Below are 16,159 nucleotides of genomic sequence, written 5' to 3' on the forward strand. Positions count from 1 at the left end.
TGACTAAAGTTCAAGTTCTTAAAAACAACGAAACATGGAATCATAGGCAAAGACTTACTTAAATAGAGGGGAAAAAATACTTGACATTATATGGGGCTAAAGATTTTGATTCTGCCAATAATTTCGAGAATCTTAAAATGTTAATAAAAGGTCAATTCTTTAAAAATCCTTCTGACCCATCAAAACACATTTAACTATTCAAATGCCATTAGGAGGCAATGAAATAGACTTTTCTTAAGCAGATGACCTAATTATGCTACAGTTCTCATCTCTGTGTGCTTAGTCACTCAGTCGTGTTGAACTCTTTGAGACTCCATGCACTACAGCCTGCCAGGATCCTTTGTTCGTGAGGATTTTCCAGGCAAGAATACTGGAGTGGGTTGCCAGGCCCTCCTCCAAGGCATCTTCCCAAACCAGGGATGGAACTCAGGTTGCCCTCATTGCAGGCAGATTCTTTACCATCTGAGCCACGAGGGAAGCAAAATTCTCATCTCTAACACACTGGAAATATTTATCTTATCAGGTATATTTAAATAAAATTCTTATGCAATAGATATCAGTTTCCCTGTTTTAGAAAATGAAGTTGAATAAAAATAAGACTAATTTTAAATGGTATCTAAGAATAGTAAAGTTAGAGAAAATCTCAAACAACTCAAGAAAGAACTTTCTGAAAGCAATTTTACTACTCTTAAATTGATCAGTATAATCAGTATATCAACTGAGCTGTCAAAGCAACTAATTTCATACTGGTTTCTACCTTTTCACTATAGAGATCTCACACAAATTTATTTTCTAATTTCTTTGTATCCTTGCCAAGCACAGCATTAATTCTGCCTCTGTAAGCACAGCATATCCAACATTCAGCCCTTAAAGGTGTGTTCTAGACTCTTAGTAATGTTATGCTCATGAACTGGTTTGGAAGGGGGATAGAAAGAGAATGGAAAATATGTTTTGTCTAACACTGCTAGAGACAGGACTCTGTGTTAAGGGGAGATAAAACTCCTTTCATGGCTACTTCCCCACACATACACCTTCTCACTCAGGCTATAGTAAGAGCTTAGAATCCAGTTCTGCTGACTAAATTCAATGTTCTTTGACTTTCCTAGTGGCTCAGACAGTAAAGTGTCTGTCTACAATGCAGGAGACCTAGGTTCGATCCCTGGGTTGGGAAGTCCCCTGGAGAAGGAAATGACAATCCACTCCAGTACTATTGCCTGGAAAATCCCATGGACAGAGGAGCCTGGTAGGCTACAGTCCATGGGGTCACAAAGAGTCAGACACAACTGAGCGACTTCGACTTCACTTCTTTCTTTCACTTTTCCACTGACTAGAACTGTCACTGATTTTCCATTAGTATATCTAGAGTGGTTAAACACAGAAAGTAGCTGGGACTATAACTCAAAGATTTCTTCATGAATGCAGTATGATATTACATAGTCCATGGCCATCTAGAGTGAAAAATCTAAAATACACTGGGAATCAAATTTTAGAAGGCACTATGTGATCTTTCTTTGAATCAGATTTACTACTCTCATTAGTTTTCTATGCCTCAACCTCAGCAATTAGGGGAAATTTCAAGAAATATACGGTATAAAAGAACTCAATGGGAATTGTGATTGTCAAAATTTCCTGCTCTGTTCATTTCTTATTAATTAGCTGCTTTCTCTCTCAAGGGGGTTTATTTCTTCTTAATGAGAATTATCTGAACTAATCTCAGATTAGTCATGGTTAGTCTTTGGAAAATCTTACTGTTGTCCAAGATCCTCCTTTCTCTAAACTTAAGCAAAAACAAGGAAATGGTAAAAGAGAAAGAAAAAAAGAAGGAAAAGTCAGATAATGTCAAATTTATAGAAGCATATAGAAAATGTCCATTCTATGAGAGGTATCAGAGAAGGCAATGGCAACCCACTCCAGGACTCTTGCCTGGAAAATCCCATGGACAGAGGAGCCTGGTGGGCTGCAGTCCATGGGGTCGCCAAAAGTCAGACATGACTGAGCAACTTCACTTTGACTTTTCACTTTCATGCATAGGAGAAGGAAATGGCAACCCACTCCAGTGTTCTTGCCTGGAGAATCCCAGGGATGGGGGAGTGTGGTGGGCCGCCATCTATGGGGTTGCACAGAGTCGGACATGACTGAAGCAACTTAGCAGCATGACAGGTATACAAACACTATAGGAAATCTCTCATATTCTGAAAAAACGCTAATGAGCTAAAACACACCTTATAAAATGATGAAATACAAAGTTACATGAATTAAAAGATTGTGGCTCTGCCCTGTGCACAGATCAGTAGAGTAGATCAAGTGTCTCAAATTCTTTGCAACTGAAATGCTTCTCGAAAAGTTTTCCATGGACAAAATTTCATCAAAAATACTCCCTTCTTTATTCACCTCTTAGAGATTTGCAACTTTAGCATATTAAAGAATCTGAGGAGTATTTCTCTATAGAGCCTGTTTAAACTTATATAACCCTAAATTCCCCAAGCTTGCATGATCATGAAACCTTTCTAAAGAACATTTCTAAAATTACCTTCCAAACAACATCATTTGGAATATGCTGAACTAAAGAATATGTTAGTAAACCCGGTAGGCATGGAAATATAGAATGTGGAAAAAAAAAAAAAACTTAAGTCAGTAAAAGATGATGGGATGAAAACTGATACTGGAAAAACTGACTGTATTTTTAAAATTTGAAGATGCTATTTCTCTACCTTAGATCTTATACCAAAATAAACTTCAGGCAGATAATAATGTTAAACATGAAAACTATACCTTTAAATTAAAATATATATTTATTATGTTAAGAGTATTGGGGAAAGCTTTCTAGACCTAAGGAAGAAAACTTTATAAATATCATTACATTATTTAAAATTTCTACACAGCACAAAAACAATACAGTAAGAGTAAAGTCAAGATTAAACGTGGTTAAAACTTTTAATTTGCAATACATACAAGGGCTCTCACCCATCAACAGTAAAAAGAAACAGAAAAACGGGTACCATAGTATGATGGAGAATTCATAAACGTGGAAATGTTGATAGAATTTAAATTCTAAAATGATGGTCAATTTAACTACTAATAAAATAATGCAAATTTATACATTTTTTTCACCTTTCAGATTAACACAAATTGGAAAAAAAATAACATTACCAAGGGTTGATTAGAAAATAGAATGATGGAATGTTTTATCCACTGTTGGTAAGCACTCATAAAAAGTTTCTAAGGAACAATTCTCAAATAGCCACCACATTTTAAAATGCAGTTACCTTCTGCTTCAACTCCACATCTAGAACTATATTTTCAAGAATATGCAAAGATGTGTATAATAGGGCATACTGATTAAACAACTGACTTAGAATGTGATGACATGAATTTTCTTCTGTTTGGATGTGTGTGTTTTTACAGATATTCATTCAGTATATACGGATACAGATTTAATCAAGATAAAAGGCTCATGATTCATGAACAAAAAAAAAAGCAAATGAGAAAGAAAACTTACCAGGAAATAGTGATCTGCAAGTAACAGAGCAACTACTTTTACCCTAAATGGTCAGGAAGAGTAATTCCTAAGTGTCCTTTAAGCTAAAATCTGAGTGATAAGAATAATTCAGACCAGAAGGTCATGAATACAGAGTTTTTATTTTATCCTAATTATACTGAAATTTTGCTGTAGAGATGTTTAATAATGAAATTTCCATTCTAGAATCATCACTGTTAACTGCTGTGCTAAGAATATTAGACACATTAGAGGGCAACCTATATGAAGATTCCTGCTCTAGGCCCAGTGAAATACAGTGAAATCTTGGTCTACAGTAGCAATACCAAAGTTGGAGAAAGTGAGGGGGGTTGGAATATATTGCAGCAAAATTGATAGTGCTGACTGATCTACTAGATATGGAGATGAGAAAAATACAGGATTTAAAAAAATGATAATTTTGACTTAAACAAGAGGAAGAAAGATTGTGTCTTAGATGAGAGACAGTTCTTTAGGGGTTATGGGGAATTAGTAAACAATGCTTCTGCTTTGACTAGTTATGGGGAGATGCCTAACCCATATCCAAATAGATGTTATCAATCAGGCAAGTACATGTATGATGTTAGGACTCTAAGAGAAGACAGATCTGGAAAAAATTTTAGAATCACATAATTAATTTTAGGGCAAGAACCAGAATGTGATTACCTAGGAAGCAAGGAGAGGAGGAAAGAAGTGGATCTGAGGCCAATATTAAGCACTGACCAGGTGAGAAGAAGAGAGTCTGAGTCGTATTTCTGCAACCTCCCAAGCTCTACAACTGTATCCACATTAGCTTCTCTGCTCCTCAGTTTCATCACCTATAAAATGGGGGTAATTATAATAAAAATTCCCAAGGTTTCTTGGAGGATTAATGGGGGTAACTATAAGAGAACTGCACAGCATCATCTCCATCACACAGGAAGTGCTCAATGATTGATTATTATTTGTTTCATGGCAAAGATATCAGCAGTTTTAACAGCATAGAAGTAGAAGCAACCTAAATCATAATAAAAGTAATAAGTTTTAACAATCAGTGAAGGCAAAATTATATGCAGATTGAAAAAAAGAAAAAAAAATTCTAAGTTGGTATGAAATTACTAGTTAGAAACAGAAACCTACTGGAAGAAATAAAATCATATTGGTTTTGTTCCAAATGAAGAATTAGAGAAAATTATAAGGAAGAAAATCCAAAAGCAGCTCAGTGGAAAAGGGCCTCAGAATGTAACTGATTGGTATCTTAAAGGCTAAAACAATAAAGAAGTTAGGCTCTCTGCCTCACAGCAGCATTCTACATTAATTATTATACCTCCACCCAACATTTAGTCCATAATATATGTTAACCATGTAGCTCTAAAATTCAGGTATGAGGCTTATTTTACAATTTTCACTGCAGTTTTTAAATAAAACATCTGTTCATTTCATCTTAATTTTTAAAACTGTACAGACTGATTGGAGAAGGCAATGGCACCCCATTCCAGTACTCTTGCCTGGAAAATCCCATGGATGGAACAGCCTGGTAGGCTGCAGTCTATGGGGTCGCTAAGAGTCGGACACGACTGAGCGACTTTACTTTCACGCGTTGGAGAAAGAAATGGCAACCCACTTCAGTGTTCTTGCCTGGAGAATCCCAGGGATGGGGGAGCCTGATGGGCTGCCGTCTATGGGGTCACACAGAGTCGGACATGACTGAAGCGACACAGCAGCAACAACAGCAGACTGATTATCTTGAATATAGGGGGGACCATCTTACTATATTTCCATTTCTTTCATTAGGTCACTGGAGGGAAACATTAACACTTACAACTGAATATTTTCTTCAAAATGTACATGGCTTAAGGCTACTAAAAAATTAAGAATTTGAATATTCTAAATAGTGTTAATGAGGTCTAATTATTTGCATTTTGATCAACATTTCAACAAAATGATGTCAAGAAGAAGCTCAATTCTCTTGCTCCTTTGATTTATCTAAATCTTTTTCTAAGAACATTGCTTTTCCTCCTTCCATTCAGGGGTAATATCCTGCACTACCCAGAGTCACATATGAAAAGACAAAAAAAACTCCCTATTTGTGTAGTCACTTATGTGCAGCTGCTGAACTCTCCAAACAACAGCTGGGCAATTATGACTATCACCCTTGTATTCTAGAACAGTCTGAAAATCATTTGTATTTAAGTTAGAGCTTCAGTGCTTCTGCTATGTGTTAATTCTCTCTTCTTTTTATCATCCCCCTTCACTCTTTGCATTCTGCCCACCCACTTCCCTGCCTCCTTCCTTATTTCTCAATACAAAATTATATCAAACCCACTGAGCATCATTTTCCCTTAGGGGAAACAATGCTAAACTTTACTGCCTGTACAGTTATTTTGGCAACTTAGGATAACTTCCAGCTTGGATTTTTCTGTCAAAAAAGCATTTTGAAGGAAAAGCATAAAAGTGTTAATATGCTTCTAGGAACATGGGGGATTTAATCTCACCCTTCATTTTCAAACTTTTTCCATATATACTTCTTATAAAATTAAAGTGAATGAACACTGATTCTGAATTGTGTATAATCAGGGAAATTGTAAACTTCAAGAGGTATTTGAAAACTTGTATGACTGCCCATGAATTTATTCATATGAATTTTACACTCTTCCCACTTGAAATAAATCTTTAGCCTGTGCCACCCTGTCCTTTGATCTTAAGGTTGCTGCTGCTGCTGCTAAGTCGCTTCAGTCCTGTCTGACTCTGTGCGACCCCATAGACTGCAGTCTACCAGGCTTCTCCGTCCATGGGATTCTCCAGGCAAGAACACTGGCTGCTGCTGCTAAATCGCTTCAGTCGTGTCCGACTCTGTGCCACCCCAGAGACAGCAGCCCACCAGGCTGCCCCATCCCTGGGATTCTCCAGGCAAGAACACTGGAGTGGGTTGCCATTTCCTTCTCCAATGCATGAAGTGAAAAGTGAAAGGGAAGTCGCTCAGTCGTGTCCAACTCTTAGCGACCCCATGGACTGCAGCCTACCAGGCTCCTCCATCCATGGGATTTTCCAGGCAAGAGTACTGGAGTGGGGTGCCATTGCCTTCTCTGGATCTTAAGGTTACAACCTTACAAATTAAATGAGACAAACTTCCTCTTCCTGCACACCTAGTCAATCATTACACTTCATCAAAGAAAGAAAACCATAAAGCTCCTGACTAATGTCAAGGCATGGAAAACTTTGTGTCTGGGGCCCATCAAGTTAGACAATTGAATATTATAGTGTAACAATATTCTCACTCCCACCTCTGGCATTCCCCAATTCATTTCATTTATACATATACCTAAGCATCTTTCTATTTCTACTTCCCAAAAATAGATGAGAGAGGGAGAGGATGAGAGAGATGGAGGGAGGGAAAAGGAAGGAAAGAAGGGACAGAGGGAAAAGAAAAGAATAAAAAGTAAGGAGAGGAGAGGAGAAAAAATACAAGAAAAGGGTAAAACTTAGGTTGTACATCTTTTTGTAGAATGAACAAGGAGATAAGAGAAGCTATAGACATTGTAATGGAATTGGAATATTATGCATCCTTTAATCCTTGCACCAATCCTTATACCTGGCCTTTCTTACTCACTTGCTACCATCAAGGAATTTAAGAAATTGATCACCAGAGGGCTTGTGCAATCTACCAAAGATTACATACCAAGAAAATAGGAGGTGGAAGGACCAGGGCTGAGGGTCAGATCTGATAGATCCCAAGCCCCAGACATTTTCAGTCCATCTTCCTTGGGATGTTTCCATTTGCAAATGGAAGGGTGAATCTTTCTCCTTCACACAACCACATAGGCACATCTCTGCAAGTTTGTGTGAGATTGCTACCTGGCAGAGGAGCAGCCAGCACTCTTATCTGGGGTCAACACTGATCAAGAAACACCAAAGAAGTTATCTGCTAGTGTCTCCTTAACACCTTCCCTTCCAAACTCCCAAGAGTCTTGTCCACCAGGCAGGGGAATCCCAGGAGCCAAAAACTATTGAGTCACCTATTGCTAGGAGCCAAAAAGGGAAAGAAGAAGTTGAACTGGAGTTAGAGAAACTGTGCAGTGGGAAGAATCTGCAGACATAGAATGGTGCATGAGTACCCAGTGAAAAAGCAAGTTTTGAATTACGGTCACACTCAGAGATGTGGAAGAACAGGCAAATAACAGTAAGTGACAGAATCTAGACTTCAACTTGAGACTTTCTAACTATAGACTCTGCTGCAAACCATTATGCTATACTGCTTGACAGGTTAACAACACTCACCCCCAAATCATTTTTCATTTTAACTGTGTTCATAGGAATTGAGCTCAACTATGCACTACTTAGAGAACACCAGAGAATATTTATTCACAAAGATTTTTTTAATCTTATTTGGAAGTATATATGACACAGAAAAGAAATATATACTGTAATATCAAGCATTAAAAAACACACCAAGAATGAATTGAAGGAACTACACCAGCATGTCTTAATGTTTGACAAGGGAAAGTGGAGTAAGAAATAGGAGTTATGGTTCAGTTTTTTTTTTTTTTCTTCTTCTTTACATGATATTTTCTACCAATTCCCTGAAATGATCTTGACTGTTTTTATAACTACCAAAAAAAATCTAAGCAATTTAGAGGAGGAGTTCTATGCTATTACACATTTTATATAGATTGTATAAGAATTTTATTGATTTGGCTGATTCTGAAATGACTAGAAACAGTCCAAAAGTTTTAAAAGTTAGATGTTTATAAAGCAAGAAACTTAATCTAACAAGGAATATTTAAATGGGCAGCTGAGTGATTCTCAATTGTTTGAGAGTTTATAACTTCCATGCCACCTCCTAAAATTTGATGCCATGCTTAAGCATTGCCATGGTGCCAAATTGTGGTTACAGATGTGTATTTCAGTTACCAGCAAAGAATGTTCAGTAAATAACCTTATGGTACAGGGTTCCGTAAGAAGGCAAACTCTCCAAAAACGTATAAATTGCATCAGGGGGTTTTTCTAAAGTTATAAAATGTGAAGCTAAACTTACAAAATCATCAATAGTATACAAGAGTAGTTTTCTGTGGGCACAGAGTTAACACAGATTTCAAATGCAGAATGAGGCGAAATCCATTCCCACACATCACAGCCACACAGTAAAGCTACTGGGGCCTCTTGCAGCTGTCTGGAAGGCACAGCAAAGTCAGAAATCGCTTTCAGTAAGAGGCACTGAAAGTCCTTTTGTTTCAACGCCACATTCCTTCCAGTGCCTCTCAGTTTCATTCAACTTCACACAGTATTTTGGGTAAAGTTTCCTCTGTGTATAATACCTCTCTGAGGTCAGAAAAATAATATTGTAATGACCATTTGGGCAACTGTCTTATTACAAATTCCCCATGTAATTTTGCCAACAGACAGACCGGAATGTCTGGCAAAACCATTTTAATTAGAACAGATCTAACCTGCAAAGCATATCTCAGGAAAACAGCAGGCCTGGAGGTGCATGGGTGTTCACAGAACGCCAGGAAGAGAGCCCTCAATCACTGGCTTCCCCGTCCAGCTCCAATTCATCCTCTTGTGCCTTGGGTGCCCTGTTCATAACACGAAAAAACTAAGAGAAGCATCCCCTTCTGGGATCTGCACAGTATTTTCCTGAGCACTATTGAAAGACTTAATCTCACAGAAGGAACAGATGCAGGAAAAATATTACTATTATTATGTGTTGTAGCCTCCTCAACATTGGCTCTTATATAAAACAGTAACTACAGGTAAACTTTAAGCATATGCCCAGAAGTGGTTTTATTTAAACAGCAGTTGTCTGAAATACGATTCTTTGGGGAATTTTCTCTCCATGACCCACACTCCATTTCCCCTGACCTCTATGTAATCTTTGTTCCTTGCAGTTTTATGGTTTCACTGATGACAGTATTTAGGTTTTTTCCCCTTTCTCTAAAGAATTTATAATTTAATTATTCTACTTTTTATATAACCTGTGTGTACAGATAGGAAATATGAAATGAATGTTAGCTACAGAAATATACTATGTTATGTTTAATATGATCTAATATAATTTAGATTTGGGGGACTCGTTTTACTAATGGATAACACATCATGTGTTTTCTCCCCCATTTAATATATATTTTGTTGAATTTCTGGTTTAAAAAAAAAAGTGGTAAGGAAAGCAAAAGTCAGAAAATAGTGCTTATTTAAAAGAAGATTTACAAAAAAGATTTGGGGAGAAGGAAAGAGAGGTAGCCCATGGTTTGTAAATGAAGAAAATAAGAACATTGTAGAATCTTTGTCCTATAGGATATGATAGTAAATGCTACTTCATTCTAAGGGTGAGGGGAAAAAAATGTACTAAGACTTTGCATTCTGGAATTCAGAGGAAAAAAACGTGAAGCAATGAAAAGTCAGTAGTAAAACTGTTACAACAGGATACGTTAATTGTATATAACTATTTTTTTAGACACTAAACTCAAGTACTACACACTAAATAATAAAAAATAAACATTGTTGCATCTTTCAGTCTTCAGCAGATCAATAGTCATAAGAAAGACAGAGGAAAGCTGGCTGACCATGATGATGACAACTTTTTCTACATGATTAAAGGAACAAATATCCATTCAACATAAAGCATTTCTCAGAACAGCTGGGTAACATTACAGCTCTCTGTAATTCACATCTTTTAATGCCAAGACTTAGCAACTGAAGACTTATCAAAAAAAAAAACACGATAAATAGGCAAAATGTACAATAGTGAATATGGCCTCATCTCGAAGCAGAACAGACTTTTATCCATAAAACACTTTATGAACCATGTAAACAGTTTAGGCTCGTCCAGGCTCTTAGGTTTGCACTGAACATGCCTTACTGAAAGCTCTAAGATGTTCCAATATTCTGACCTTGAAGCTTCAAAGATTCAGTTAAGGTTCATGTAGTATTTAAATCTCAAAATAAATCTTAAATTGTTACTACCCTTTGAATCATTTCATTTTCTAAATACCGCATAGTTCCTTGAAATTCTTTGTTTTCTAAGCATCTTTTCACCAACGAAGTAAACACCCCTAAGGACTTTGCTTCTCATTCTTTCCCCTTGAAAATAAATCAGGTTGGTGTCATAGTAAATTTCCTGATGGATGATTTCTAAAAAGTTTGTGTGCACATCCCTGCTGTATTTTAGAATTACCTGCTCTCCCCACAAATATTTTCTTCCCTCTGTAGGATAGACTGTTTGGCATGAGACTGCATAATAAGGGGAGCACTCCAGGGCCTCAAATAAAGAAATTAAATCAGGTCAGCTAACAGCCCAATGTTTACCTATGGATCTTAAAATTACCAACACTGAAAAGCCCAGAGAAAAAAAGAAGATTATAACTGGCATAAAAACTCCAAGGTAGAAGCATCAGGGGCAGAATATGGCTTAGCATTTAGTTTACAAAGGATTAGCTAATTCTTCCATAAAAGGATATTTTTAATGTATACCTGAACAATAAGAAACTGTGGAAAGAGGATGGTGAGTGATGACAGAGTTACTGCCTCAACACTGGAAAGAATGGGATGGGAATTTAAGTACCAAATACCTCTGGACCACCCACCACCCACTCTATCCACAAGAATAAAGCAGCCTCTGAGGGTGATACAAAGCCCAAGGATGATTAGGAGCTAAGAAGAGATGTTTGTTGGGACGACCCAGACTTGAACCTAGAGGAGATAAAAAGACAGCTGTGATGGCTACTTTCAATCTATTCAAAAACTACAACTCTAGCAAACACAGTTAACAGCAAGCATCCTCAAGGTCAGGGGCTCCTGAAGAGTTTTTATAACCATATCCTTATGAACAGAGAATGATCTTTAGAATGAATGGTGGTCTCTAACTGGTTAGCTGGTAATTGGTGTCATATACTCATGCAAACTGAAAGAGAAGACAAAGTTGATGGGGGAACAGGTGGAAAAGAGTACCTACATGAGAAAGGAAAGTGTGAAGTAAGAGGAAAAGTATAAGAAATAAAGAAAAAAAAAGAACAAGGAGAAAATAATGATAAAAGATGGAATATAGTACAGCCCAAATTTAGTTTCAAAGAAAAACTAAAGAAATATGAAATAATTTAAAACTTTTTATAAATATAAAGTAAGTTAAAAAGAAATGTCATCTTTAGTCAACTGTAACATTAATCTAACTTAATCCTAAGTATTTAATGAAAAGAAATGTATACAATCCCTTCTATTCTCATCTGATCCTATTACTATCTCATAGGCTTCTTGTGGTTGAGGAATCACTCAATTTTTATCTATATTTTTTTAGAGCTTAAGGAAATACACAACAAAAATCCAGGCTTCATTTACACACACTGCTACTGCTAAGTCACTTCAGTCGTGTCCGACTCTGTGCGACCCCATAGACGGCAGCCCACCAGGCTCCCCCGTCCCTGGGATTCTCCAGGCAAGAACACTGGAGTGGGTTGCCATTTCCTTCTCCAATGTATGAAAGTGAAAAGTGAAAGGGAAGTTGCTCAGTCATGTCCAACTCTTCTCGATCCCATGGACTGCAGCACACCAGGCTCCCCCATCGATGGGATTTTCCAGGCAAGAGTACTGGAGTGGGGTGCCATTGCCTTCTCTGTCATTTACACATAGGTATTTTTAAAAATCACACAATTTCTAATGCAACAGGAACTCCATATATTTTTTAAAGTAATTGCTTCAGAGTCTGCTGGTGTTTTAACTCAGACAAAAACAAAGAATGAGATGCTAAACACACTGGGGTCACTTTTTTTATGCTTTGTAGTTACATAATGGTTTAACTCTATCATCTTCAAAAATCAATTTGAGGGAGTCTGAGCTCAAAAACTCAGTGGTATGTTTGTGATCTAAAAAGTTGACCTTCATTGGCTATCCACCTTCCAAACCTCCTTGCCTGTCACCTGAAGATATGGCTCAAACTCAACCAACCAAAGGAATCCCTAAGCTACTTGTTAAAGTCCAGACTCTGAGCCCCATTTAAGAATTAATACTTCTGAGTCTAGGGTGAAGGGAAATTTGCCTTTTTAGTAAAGGTCCCAGGTGATTTTAAATTCAGCCACACTTAAGAACCACTGCCATAGGAGCAGTCCTTATAGTATAAATCATGTGTGATTTTGTTTTCTCATTTTTAGTGATATATGACAGCAAAGACATTTTGTGTCATGGGAACTATTACAATAGACATATAAAACTTTCACGAACAGCCTTTCAAAATTATGTACCAAACCATCATTTGATCACCTTTAAAAAATCTATATAGGAGCCAGATAAGTATCCTATGGGAACAAGTAGACTTGAGGGAAAAAAAAAACTGCACCCCTGATTGCTTCTGAATGTAATTAAGAGTAAAGTGTTCACTCCAGCCACCTGTGAACAATCATGCTTGACATGTGACGTGGAGAGCAGTCACTTGTTTTAGACTCCACGCCAGCACTTCTGTAGATTTATGGTGATAGAGATAGAAATTCATTTCCTTAGCTTTTAGTCCAATAGAAGCTAAATTCTCAATTTACTACTTCATTACCTTTGCCAGAAAAACCAGTTGAACGCTATAAAGAGAAAATTCTTTCTTTGGTTGTGTAATATGCGGCCACAGAAGATGAAGGACTTGAAAAAACAGGAAGTGTTTTCAGCGTGGTGTCTCAAGTGGCATAAGGAAATTCTAAAAAGTAAAATTTTGGCTAATCTAAGAATTGATTACAGTGTTTGCTAAATTCCTCCAGAGCTAATAGTTACTCTCTAAAGCTTTTTAGATTGACACCTTAAAACTAATTGGCTTAGTTCTTTTTAAAGTTCATCACCTATAATTAATGAACTAAAAGACTGGGAACATGAAGATTTTCAGGTCTGCAGTTTATAATCCCTTGGATTTTAGATTTACGTGACCTTTAGCCTCTCCTTTCCTTTAAACATCACATTTAGGCAAAAAATGGAAGAGAAGTTGCTACTCATTGCATTGACCTCAGAATCCTAGTAAATAGCTGAAATGTATCTTTAGATGTTGGAGTCTCCTCGTCCCAAGCTTTCTTAATTCCTACCTAGCACTAGTATCGCTCTCTTCAACAAAACATTAATTTGCGTCTTCATTTTGCTGACGACAAAATGAAACAAAGATGGACTAAAGTCCATCTTAATATCCTCAAAAAATCATCTGCTGTGTCCAACACAGACCCAGACACTGAAAGGCAGTCTTAGGTTAAAAGATATCTCTTCATTTTTACAATGTGACTTGATTAAATGTATCCACATTATAACAGAAAATAGAATCTAAGCCTAAGTAGTAATTTTTAGAACACTATGGCAATCCTAACAAATATGATGTAAAATAATTACTATCCAACCAGTCCATTCTAAAGGAGATCAGCCCTGGGTGTTCTTTGGAAGGAATGATGCTAAAGCTGAAACTCCAGTACTTTGGCCACCTCATGTGAAGAGCTGACTCACTGGAAAAGACTCTGATGCTGGGAGGGATTGGGGGGTGGAGGAGAAAGGGATGACAGAGGATGAGGTGGCTGCATAGCATCACTGGCTCGATGGACATGAGTCTGAGTGAACTCCAGGAGATGGTGATGGACAGGGAGGCCTGGCATGCTGCGATTCATGGGGTCGCAAAGAGTCGGACACAATTGAGCGACTGAACTGAACTGAACTGAATATTAATATCATGGGCTTCCCAGTGGCTCAGTGCTGAAGAATCTGCCTGCCAATGCAGGAGACGTGGGTTTGATCTCTGGGTTGGGAAGATCCCCTGGAGAAAGAAATGGCAACCCACTCCAATATTTTTGCCTGAGAAATTCCATGGAGGGAGGAGCCTGGTAGACTACAATCCGTGGGATTGCAAAAGAGTCAGACACAACTTGGTGGCTCAACAGCAACAACAATATTATTATCTAGCTACAGTAATATTTATGTAAACCAGTTTGAGATTACTCTTCTAACAGTAAATAAAATATCAAATTAAAATAATGAATTTAATATAAAAATAAGAACAATGATTTATTGAGCACATGCTATATACCAAGCATTATTCTAGAACTTTATATACACATACTCTCTTTTTATACTCATTTTACAGGTGGAACACGTGTTTTGAGAGGTTCAGTAGTTTGCCCAATTTATCAGACTGTTTAAAAATGAAATTCAAACTTAGGTCTGTCTGACCACAAAGCTCATCTTCCTAAATATTATACCAACTCCTCTCTCCTTTCCTTAACTTTGAACACATTTTTTTTAAACATATCTTACTAGATTTGAATAAAGTTTCTTAAGAATTAAGACATGCATGTTAGCGTTCCATCTGTGGTGAAAGGAAAAGATGCTGTTTTTTATAGTCAGAAGGTCTACTTTGTTTGAAAACTGCCAGTAATTTCTTTTCAGAACCTGAACAGTCATTTGTGGACTCCGAGCTCAGTGCCTTCTCTCATAGGTGATTAGGGTGGGATGGTACTATCACCCCAGGACTCTCTGGACCGTCCAGACAAATGTTCATCCAAAGCCAACCTCAGTAGTTATAACCACCACTATCCTCCATGGGGTCCATGGCAGAACAAGTTTAACTGCTGACTTCACATTTTATAGAAGAAGAGACAGGTGTTGAGTGTACTGGCCCCCAGAACATCATAGGGTAGAATGATCTGAGATACCAGGGAAACTAGTACACAACAAATTTTGAAATTTAAGAAATTTTGTGTTACTCAGTCTTAGAATACAACCCATAAAAATTAACACAATTTTCAGTCATCACTGGGAATAAAACTTCAGCACTTCTCATTGTTTGGCAAAATTCGCCTTTATCACCACAAATTCATCAGTCAGATTTGTCTGTCAGTCCTGTGTAGTTCAGGTGATATGTATCTATATTGAAACTGGCATTATAGTTACATTAAATTTAGCTTGGGCTACCACTTTGACCTTAAAACACACCCTCCATTATACAACATACATGCACAGCCTAATGTGACATTAAATGAAACCTTAAAATCTGGCTGGCTGAATTTGCTATGAAAATGTCTCCAAAGGGAGAGATTGCCATTATCCTGAAAATAGGGACATTCTGAAATGACTTAATAGGGACAGAGATTTGAATAAAACAATAATAATGTCAGTATAATCACAATTATCTACCAGAAGAAGAATGTGACAAATAGCAAATGCTCTAAGTTGTTTGTGGTTTTGTTCTGTTTGTCTTGGTTTGGTGTGATGTGATGACGACAGGATACCCAGGGCAAATAAACGCGAGGACAGCACAAACATGGTCATGAAAGTCGAAAGCAACTACAAAGAGGAAAAATGCTTTTTTTTTCTTAAACTAAAGTTAGGGATAACCAGAGAGATTTTCCATTTATGTGTTAAGAGGCGAGACGTAAGATAAAAGAAGGGTTTGGCCCATTGCTTGGGGTAAATGGCTTAAACACTAAAAGGAAGCAGATTGCTTTTTTCTAGTAGGCTATCAAATAGGATAATCTTTGCCCTGAAAGTGTAAAACAGAGAGGGTTAAAATTGGTGCCCAAGATAAGGAAAATGATAGTAGGTAAACACTCTGCATTAATTAATAAAGCTCAGTTTCGAGCCCCATACAAATTACTTCTCAGCAAGCGGAGAAAACTTTGAAGATGTAATTGGCTATTCTGCTCTCGATTATCTTTGAGGAATCAACTG

General features: G+C 37.2%; 1 protein-coding gene across 37 annotated transcripts in view; it reads right to left on the reverse strand.

Annotated features, from left to right (window-relative positions):
* Positions 1–16,159, reverse strand: part of LOC147369038 (uncharacterized) — a 1,156,454-nt gene that overhangs the window by 628,820 nt on the left and 511,475 nt on the right. For 2 of the 37 annotated variants that reach the window (XR_015167162.1, XR_015167159.1), the window contains one exon: positions 8,941–9,069. The exons of the other annotated variants lie outside the window; for them this stretch is intronic. The gene's annotated coding sequence lies outside the window, so the exon portion shown is untranslated. The remainder of the gene's footprint in view (positions 1–8,940; positions 9,070–16,159) is intronic. 37 annotated transcript variants of the gene reach the window in all.

This window comes from Bos grunniens, chromosome 7, assembly GCF_055505025.1.
Source record: "Bos grunniens cultivar Pamir isolate PY7600 chromosome 7, Bosgru_T2T1.0, whole genome shotgun sequence".
Lineage (NCBI taxonomy): Eukaryota > Metazoa > Chordata > Mammalia > Artiodactyla > Bovidae > Bos > Bos grunniens.